Raw genomic sequence first — 10,726 nt, 5'->3', positions numbered from 1 at the left:
AGGTGGAGCAGTCTGAAGGTATTATGCCAAACCAGCACGCATCTTGGGATTTTTCTTTCTTTCTCGAAGTTCTAAATGTAACAATCATGGCAATGCTGTTACTGAACCGAACTGTAATTTTTAAATATACCACATGAGGGCACTGTTTATCTACATTATTTCCAGCTGCACGCTATGCGGGTCTGCATAACACAAGGCTGGGATCCACCCTGGATGTGATGCCAGTCTGTTTCAGGGCACATGTATGCAAGGGGGAAACCACCACAATATGGGTAGAATATGCAAAAGTCCACACATACAGAGTAGAGGTGGGTGGCCTTATCAGGACCTCATGCTTCAGATGACATATAGGGTTAGCTGGATAACTTTAAGCCAAACATGAAAACCGTCCAATAGGTGGGGAGGTAAGTGGCATTCCTATTGGACAATCCTTTCATTTGATTTGAGTTATCTGGCTAATGAAGAAATCCTGCCTTGTGGAATACCCCTATGGATCTCTGGATCATTGAAGTAAACCTTGTTCTCATTCACGCTATGGTCCTGATTCTCTGGTGGGAAGGTGTGAGGGGGTTGTGTTTGATGCACAAATTTGTTCAGCTATGATTCTCTACAATGTTTCTGATACCAACGATCAAACAAAAAGATCTCAAAGTCATTTCCAGAAGGAACTGATCCAAAGAATAGGTTGGTGCTTACTGAGGGTTTGTAGGCCTATGTAGTAACTTCTCCAGCAGGTCCCTCAGGCTTTCCACAGCACCAGCTCTGCACAGTTTCTTTCTGCCTTCAGAAGTGTTGCTTTCTCCAGTTCAGGCTCCTTTGTGTCTTTGATCAATGCCTGAGATCTGAATCATTCCTCATTTATGTGAGTTCTTTATGATAATTCTTCATTGGCTCTCAGCAGAAGAAAATCAATGGTTTTGATTGCCTTAAAAAAGAGAATGGTGACTGTGGATGTTGTGTTTATCAATGCAAAACCCATTTGAATGCAGAATAGGCTGCCATGATTGTGCTTATTTAGTTTGTCAGGATGTCTGAAAACATGACTGCAGTTTCCATTCATACACAAGCATTTACTGTTACTCACTAAAATATGGCAGACCATATTGATTAATGCGTTTGTTAGAGTTAATCATCCAGCCTCATTAATCATTTACAAAATGCAAGCAGCAGTTGTGAATGCTACTGGATTGAGCTACATTGCTATTCTGGAAATATAAAACAAAACCAGATACAAATGAATTTGTGATATCAGAGATATCTGGTACAAGACAGAGCATGTAAGATACTGGGTCAAGTTTAATTAGGAAATTTGGCTTTTGACACTTACTGGTCTCTTTTTTGCATATAGAACGACTCACAACATATTACAATTTAGCTGTATGAACTGGCATGGCTGAAGGTTTCATAATTACAAGAAAATAACTTGATCTTTGAAAAACAACACGTGACCAAAATATATTAATAATAAATATGAATTCAACCTTTTGGGGGGGGGGGGTTAGGATAATTCATAAATATTTGCATTATTAGATTGGTCTGAGTTGGGGCCCCTACATTTCATGCATCCATGGGGCCCAAGATCAGGTTACAGCTATAAGCGGCACAACTAGGTTCAATATTCTGACCTATAAGGAAAGTAAGTTACTGTAACCAAGACTTTTGAAAAAGGGGCATAATTTCTGTTCTTTATCACATTCAGCAAATTATTTGAGACCAAATCCATCAGGCTTCCTCAGTCTTAGCTAAAACTTTTGCTAGTGATTATGTACAGCTGAATATATTTAATATATTTTATTATTCTCTTATTATGCGCAGCTGCTTGGAGTGACCAGGGTCACATTTCACTACATGTTGTAACTGTGTATAGTGACAAATAAACCTCTTGAATCTTGAATCTACTGACTAGTTAGCAAAGTGACATCAGAAAGCACACCGTTCTTCTGATGGCTGCAAGGACGATTTTACACGGACAGGAGGGGCTGAATGCCTTCATTCATAACACTTACAGCGAGGGCATTAAATGAGGCCCTAGAAAACAAATCAGGTAATGATGTTCTTTTCTGTCTTTGATAGTTCCTTATTTGGAGATGTGCATATGTAAAACAAAACAAACAAAAAACACCTTAGCATGTAAGCTAACTAAGCCGGTTCTCCATGCTCTACGGATGTATACGGCTTTCTGCGTACAGTTTTCCTGTGCTTTTCATAGTCTCTTTTTAGCGGCCTCAATAATCAGAATTAAACACAGAACCGATTACTAATTAGACACGGGGATGTGTAACAGTCTGATCAAAAGCGACGTCTCCTTTACTGCGCAGACGTAGCCCGTCTGGCTCACAGGGAAGCCGCTCTCAGCGCTGTCCGTCTTCTTCTCATTATGTCGACTCTGACGGCAGTAGAAATGGACTCATATGGTACTGAGACCACGCTGTCACCATCATCTCAATCCTAATGACACCAGCGGTGTCTCGATGTCACTCTGGCAAGTTTGTTCCATTGTGCTCAAGGTGAAATCTGCAAGTTTACGGAATTTTGGTGTCATTGCAGGCAGCTGTGTTTTTTAGCATAATTATGATATGGAAAGGGCAGCGACATCACCCAAATGTTATAATTACACTGATCACAGTCGAGGACAGACTCCTAAATACACAAAACCATTGTTAAGGTCAGTGCTGTAAATCTATCTGAACACTGTCAGTGCTATTACTGGGGACTCAACGCCACTGCAGAGCCTTCAAGGGGCACTGGAATGGGCACGGACACCAAGCAATAACAGCATGCAGTGTCATTGTGATTAAGTTAGGTGTACAATCACATCACTGTGACGCTTAATCTGTCATTTCATATTTTTGTATATGTTTTTCCTTCAATCTCCCTGCTGTTTCTTTGGCAAAAGCATACCTGCCAGTCAAATCACAAAACAAACCAAATCTCTCCCAGGAGATCGCTTGAAATAACTGAAACCTTGTTGGGGGGGGGGGGGGGTTAGAGGGCGGTTGGCGCTGTCTTTAGACTTTCACTTGGCAGGTGATAAGACAGAAATCCAGCCCCAAACGTCAGGCACAGGAATCTCAGTGCTCTCACTGAACTTGCGATCCAGTGGCCGCAGGGATCGTGGCCGGGGGGAGAGCTGCCATAGCCAGTAAGCATCCAGCACAGCAACTGCAATGTTACAGTGACACTGGCTGTCAGCATGAATGCAGTGAGTGTGTCACATAGGAAAGCTGTCATCAAACACTTCCTGTGAAACTGACTAAAATGTGTATTAACTATATTTATCCTCTCTTTTAATAATGTCTCCTAAATGCCATTCTGAGTTGCTTCTGTGGTATTTATTTCACAATTTTCACCCTCTTCCTGTCATCAGGGTTGGATTTGCCTTGTCAGGGCCCATAGGCGGGCCCATAGCCAGAAATAAATTTGGGGGGGGGGGCTTCTGTCAATCTGAGCCCACTTTTGCTACTCAGACCTGTTACATTTTTCTTAGGGCTCCTGCAACACCCCCTTTACGGGGCCCATGTCACAGTGATCCCTTTTCTAATCAATAAAATGTTTATTTTTTTCATGTGTTTATAGATGGGTCCTGTTCTGGGTTAATATGGACCCAGTACATGTTCCACGTATCGACTGATGTGGGATAAGAGGGTTCTGCTTGGGCATTTTGACCCATCGGTGCCATGACGACCTTGGGGAATACAGGCACTTACTTTCTAAGCAGAACTTTGCGTATGAAGGAAGGTATCGCGCTCCCATCAGCCCCCGGCCTGAAGCAGAGCCTTGTGACTGCATTGTGTTTATTCTGCTTTTTGTAGCTGAAGATCAGATTCACAAAGAACCAGAGAGCAAAATGCAGTTTATCTAAATGTGCAAATTCATTATGAGCAGAACAATGGCAAAGATCTGTGTCAGCGAAGCGTCCTCATCTCTTCTGTCAGCCTTTTCATCCGTAATTAAATTCCACTTCAGCTGGATCAGCCTTATCCCGACCGGCCATAATAAAACGGCTCCTACTGGCGAGACGATGTCCACAATCTCTGCATTTTTATTACGCATTAGAGGCACTAGGTGTTCTGTGTGTTTATGCAAATGTCTGGTGCTCTGCAGAGAGATGACTGTGGAGCAGAATGCCGTGCCTGCTGTATCTCTCCAGGCCTCCGTTCCCTTGGAGAGACACGTTTGCCTCCTTCAGACACGGTGTTGCTCTCAGAACCTCCAAGTTCATTTGCTCAAGCTGAAAGATTCACTCACACTTGTATTCAAGCTTCTCTACGTCTCCTATCTACAGCAGCCTTCTCTCTCTGGGATGACAAGGAATCTTCTGCTTTTGTTGTGTGAAAATCTTTCTTGAGCCCCCATAGTCCTACATATTAGTGTGCACCTGTGTCAACCATGGAACAGGAGGAAAAAATGATCAATATCATTAAAGATCATACAAAGCCTTTAGATATAATGTTAATGATTTATCGTTCTCAGTCAGGTTATGATGCAACGTTCTTTTGATATTTCTCAGACATGCCACCAGAACTCTTAATGTCAACTGTGGATTTCTATATGGTGATGCAATCTCCAAATGCTGGAAAAAACCTGCATAAACAGTCTGTATCATATCCGAAGCACCTGGCAAGGCGTCTGGAGCTCAGAGAAAGCAGCGTAGTAACCCGACTGCCTTGCTGAATGTCGCAAACCCCTTACTGAACTTCAAAAGGCTCCTCCATCAAGTCCTGCTTTCCATCTCCTACCTGAGAAGATCAGCAGGGCATCAAGAGAACAGAAAGGAAGCTACTTAAGTTCTGTGCTGTCCAATCTCCCTGCCAGTCAGGCAAACTAAAAGAGATAAACATTTTTCACAAGGACACTTGTCAACTCTGTCCTCATACAGGAAACTCAGACCATACAGATGGAGACTCAGGCATGAAGACTTCCATTGGCTTGTAGCATTTAAGACCTTAGACTCCCAATGGTCTGTGACATTTAAAAGCTAAAACTCTGGTCTGTAGTATTATATTAGTTAAAACACTAAGTGGTCAGTAGAGCTTTGTGTTTGCTCCTTACAGCCGCACTGCAATGTCCAGTCAACAATTGAAATGGGTGCAGTACCCCATATATCCTCCAGGTGTCTCCCTTCACCACAGTTTCAACGTAACGCGTGACTGAGACCAGACTATCGGAACTCCAGGCAATTCCTTTTAAATGAGACAGAAACCTATAAAAGAGTATAAATGGGCTCTTTATTGTAATTGCAGTGCAACAACCAAAAAGAATGTGTAATATTTGCAGCTTCAGTACAGTCCTCCATTTGGAAAGTCAGGTAACTGCAGTGCCTTTGTTCAAAGTGTAAATCCTTTTGAATGATTGGGGGGGGGGCACATTTGCATGCTTAGCATGCTGGCTACGCAGCTGTGGCTCCTCAGCTTCCCTCCGCCCTCATCAAGCCCCAGCGAGAGCAAAGCTCTGTGGCATTTGTCACCTTGCCAGCTTAAACCTGACTTTGACTTCTCACTGAATTGTGCTAACAAGAAAACATGTCTTCACCTCTCAAAGATAACTCACTGGATGTCTTTCTTCGGCCTTGATGATAGAAGTCAAATTTTTGAGCGACTTACGGGAAAAAGATATAAATTTACATATGCAGCAGTGTTAAATTTGGCAAACCACACATTAAATGGCAGCGTGGCAGGATACCTTGTGGTATTCGAGCAACAGCTCAGCAAGACGAAACACAGGAATGCATAATTTATTAAAGGAGGGAAGAACAAATGCGATAAAATCTTCAAGTTAAATCATCTCAAAGTAAAAATATGAGAAAGACCTGTAGCTGGGCTGGCATTTTACACATAATTCCCCACGTCAACATTTTCAGAGCTATGTGTGAGTATCAGCTCTCGTGAATTCTCAGAAGATTGCCTTGGGATTTGGGTCTTTGGACCAGTACTCAGTGGAACCCGCTGCCGGAGATTTCATAGCATCTGCTAGTCTGCAAACTGCTGACATGAGGCAGAAAGTTCCGGCCACAAAAGCACAATCTTGCCACATTTTTAAATTTTTTTTTGGCAGTGATTCTAAGGCTGGAGACGCAAGAAAGACCAGATCTGGGGCTTTCAGCTGTGACTAATGCAGGCCAGCACTAGCACTCTGCTACCACACTGATCTCCCTTAAAAACAGCCTAAATCAATAAGCAGCTCATTTTCTAACAATATAATGTAACCTTGGTGTTTTTAAAGTGGTTCCTCTGACACTCTGTGAATAAAAGCACAGCTTACCTGACATTCATTTTTAGGTGATACAGACCATTTCTGTACAGAACAGCAATTGATGCTCATGTCTTATACTCAGTCAGACAGCACTATCACATCTTCTATTATCAGCTGTACCATAGGTGTCACATGTCAGATGAGTGTGCCTCGTGACTTTACAAAGTTGCCATTGGTTTTACAAAAATAACATATACAATAAATGCATTATGAAGAATGTATTCTTCAGTTCCTTAACTTATCGTGGATTGGGAACTGCAGAGGGTGGTTAGAGCAGCTGAGAGCTGCACCAGATCTGCCTTCCCCTCCCTACAAGACATCTACACCAGCCGCTGTAGGACCAGAGCAACGAAAATCTTCAAGGTCCCCTCCCACCCCAATAACTCTCTGTTTTGCCTGCTGAACTCAGGCAAACGCTTCCGCAGCCTTATGACCAGAATGGAAAGGTTAAGGAGGAGCTTTTCCCCAGGTCATAAGGCTCCTAAACCAGGAGTCTCAGTGCCTCTAGGTGCTGCTTCACACTGTCCAGATTGTTGGCACATACCTCAGGCCTCTTGCACATTGCACTAATATTGCACAGCAAAATACCTCTTACCTGTCACGTATGTATAGATTATGTACAGCTGAACCACTTAGCTCTTGTGCCTGGATAAGAGTCTAAACCAGGGGTGGGCAATCTTATCCGCAAAGGGCTGGTGTGTATGCGGGTTTTCGGTGCAACTACCTAATTAGGTTACTAATTAGAGGACTGATTGACTGAAGAGTCCTTACACCTGGGTTTGAACAGCTGACCTAAAGGTTATCCCAAAAACCTGCATACACACCGGCCCTTTGCGGATAAGATTGCCTACCCCTGGTCTAAGCCCTGTGTATCAGTGCAAGGGGTGTTTAGGTGTAGTTTTTGCCGGTGGTCAATCAATCAATCAATCAATCAATCAATCAGAAAACAGAAAGAACATGAAATTTTCAAACTTTCTGGTGTTTGGGTAACCCTTCTCCAAGGAAGAAATGTCCCAGAGTTTCAAGTGGAACACACGGTTCCCCCATATCCCTACACAAGGGTGCTGACACTTGTTCTAGACACTTACTTAAATCAGGGGTGCTCACTAGTATAAGAGACTGTGCACATTCTTCTCACTGTTTGCTGTAGGAGGTTGACAGAAGTGCACCTTACTGAAGGAGAGTCCATACTGTCATTCACAGAGGTATTACTGGTCTTTGAGTCAGGTTTTGGGACATGGAAGAGAAGCGATTAGTGGTTTTTTAAAATTCCATGTGTAGCAGAGACTGCTGGAGCTGGACGAAGGCGGGACAGCAAGATGAGAAGCCTACAGGAACGGTACCACGGGGCGGCGTGTCTTCAGTGCATCTCTGCGTCTCTTCTACTCAGTCTAGGGACTCCAGGAGCACCTGAGGCCTGGAGACGTTCAATAAATAATGACTGGTTGACAGTAGCTCTGTGGAGCTGGTGGCAGGTGAGTGGCACAGCCTGCTTACAGTAGAGTTAGAGTTCAACACTCACATACACGCTGGCGCCCGGGCAGAACTGGCATTAGAAGTGCCAGGAGGCACCGCGGTTAAGGAACTCGACCGGAAGGCGTTCAGTTCAAGGTGCGATTACGCTGTTGAGCCCGTGGGAGTTTGAAAAATGAACCTTCTATCTCAGGCATGTAGACAGATAGTAAAATTATGGGGTTTGAACACCTGAAATTTGTTTGAACACCCCCAGTTGGCAAAATCTACTGAGGGGGACCCCCCTGTCCCCATTGGTAGGGTTTATTCCTGACTATAGGCCAACTGTATCTGGGTGGGTTTGAGGAAGCGCGAGACTTTGGGGGGTCACATCCTATATCTGAAATGGCTTATTTTTCTCCCAATCGGAGAAGCCATTAAGTAACCTTGGAAGTGAGACGTCTGTGTGATAGTATCACCAAGGTGATGGGAAGCTGGTGCTGTTACTCCGTAAGAACTCTCTCTGTTCTGCTGCATGCAGAAGTCCCTCGTCCCTGAGCAGACTGCATACGCTACGTCGGGTACGAGAAAGGCAGCACTGTGAAGCTCACACTCAATGACAGATGGCAGGCAGCTCCTTGTGCCTGATTAAAGGTATGCAGAGTGGAGATGCTGTTTTCTCTGACATACCCATGGAACATCTACGCATAGACATCTTCCATACCCGCTTTTCCTATGCAGGGTCATGGGGGTCGAGAGCCTATCCTGGAAGCTATCGACACAAGGCACAAGGCAGGGATTAACCCAGGATGGGGCGCCAACCCGTCACAGGGCACAAGGCAGGGAACAACCCAGGATGGGGCGCCAACCCGTCACAGGGCACAAGGCAGGGAACAACCCAGGATGGGGCGCCAACCCGTCACAGGGCACAAGGCAGGGAACAACCCAGGATGGGGCGCCAACCCGTCACAGGGCACAAGGCAGGGAACAACCCAGGATGGGGCGCCAACCCGTCACAGGGCACAAGGCAGGGAACAACCCAGGATGGGGCGCCAACCCGTCACAGGGCACAAGGCAGGGAACAACCCAGGATGGGGCACCAACCCATCGCAGGGCACAAGGCAGGGAACAACCCAGGATGGGGCGCCAACCCGTCACAGGGCACAAGGCAGGGAACAACCCAGGATGGGGCGCCAACCCGTCGCAGGGCACAAGGCAGGGAACAACCCAGGATGGGGCGCCAACCCGTCACAGGGCACAAGGCAGGGAACAACCCAGGATGAGGTGCCAACCCATCACAGGGCACAATCACACTCTCGCACCATTCACTGACATATGCATGCCTATGGGCAATTTGGCAACTTCAGTTCACCTTAGCATAATTCCAGGCTGTCAGGTGAACCTATAGGAAACCTCACAATGACACGGAGAGAACATGCAAAGACATACGCTACCAGTCCAAGGTTTTTTCGCACACTAAGATTTTCTACATGTTACTCACTTAAAATTTACTAAAAATACACTCAATATTCTTTGCTAACACATACATTTACAGTATGTTCACCATTTGAGTACCTTTATTAGTAAGAAAATATTATGTGTTTGATTCATCAAAGTAACCTCCTCTAGCAGTTATAACAGCAGAGAAAATTTGAGGCATTCTTCCTATACTGGACATTAAATAAGGTTCTGTTTCAGGGGAGGAAACTAGTCAACTAGTGCATTTAAAGTTAAAGGACAGCCTAGAATTTGACTATGCCATCACCACACAACCAATTAATAGGATGTCAGACATGCACTGTTACATACATTTTGGCTTAAATTTTCATTTATAGTTGTTCACTCAACTTTCCAGTGCTTAACTAGAATAAAAAATATGCGGTTTATGAAATGAATGGAAAAGTGATAAAAACATGCGGTGTGTGAAACCGTTTGATTGGTGGTGTACAGCCTGCGGGGAGAATCCTTGTTAGCCAATGGAACTGCTTCATCTAACTGTGCAGAATATGAAAACATACACAATGGACAAGTACTCATGTGAAAACGCAAAATAAATAATGAATCATAAAACAGTGGACAACAAAAAGCACAACACATTTCTACTAGTTTTCTTGTGCTGCATATATGCCGATTAGCCAAAACACGACAACCCACACATGGTCATGTCAAGCTCTGGGGTGTATTAGACAGTAACCTAACATTTGGAACTAGAAATCAAGATGCTGAATGCAGAAGAAATGGGTAGAGATAAAGATCTGAGTGACTCTGACAAGGGCTAAATCATTATGGTCAGATGACTGGGTCAGAGTATCACTGAGAAGATAAGGCTTGTGGGGTACGTAGCTGGCCAGTCAGAGTGCTGATCCATCAACTGTGGAAAACACCTACAATGGGGAAAATTAGTAATGAGCAAACGAGCGATGGAAGAAGGTCACCTGGTCCGATGAATCTCGTTTTATGCTGCATCATGAAGACAGCACAGTACATCAAACATCTGTGAGATGCATTGGACCGACGAGTCCGATCTGCGACTAACAGCCCCATATACAGCAGGGTGTGATGCACTTTGTATCATGACGCATTACTCCTGTGATCATCATCAAAATTATCTGCAATTTCTGCTACTGTAGCATTTCTGCTGGCTCGTACCACGCGGGACAGTCGTCATGTTTAAAATCAAGGAGTCTTGGCCATCAGACACTGTCCATGGATCACGGTTTTCCCTCCTCAGCCCACTGTCAGTAGGTACTCACTATGGTCAACCATCAGCACCCAAGAAGCTTTGCTGTTTTTGAGCTGCTCTGACTGAGTTTTCTGGCCTAAACAATTCGGCTCTTCTCAGTCGCTCACATCTTTATCCCTGCCCATTTCTTCTGCATTCAACATGCTGACTCATGTAATAAATCGCAGACCTTCACACATTTTTATGAGATCGTCAACATTATTCGCTTCACGTGGGGGTGGTCATAATGTTTTAGCTTATTGTGTATCTGTAAATACTGAAAACGTACAGAAAACTACA

This window comes from Paramormyrops kingsleyae, chromosome 16 (genome assembly GCF_048594095.1).
Source record: "Paramormyrops kingsleyae isolate MSU_618 chromosome 16, PKINGS_0.4, whole genome shotgun sequence".
NCBI classification, from domain to species: domain Eukaryota; kingdom Metazoa; phylum Chordata; class Actinopteri; order Osteoglossiformes; family Mormyridae; genus Paramormyrops; species Paramormyrops kingsleyae.
Note: the sequence above shows the minus strand (reverse complement) of the source record.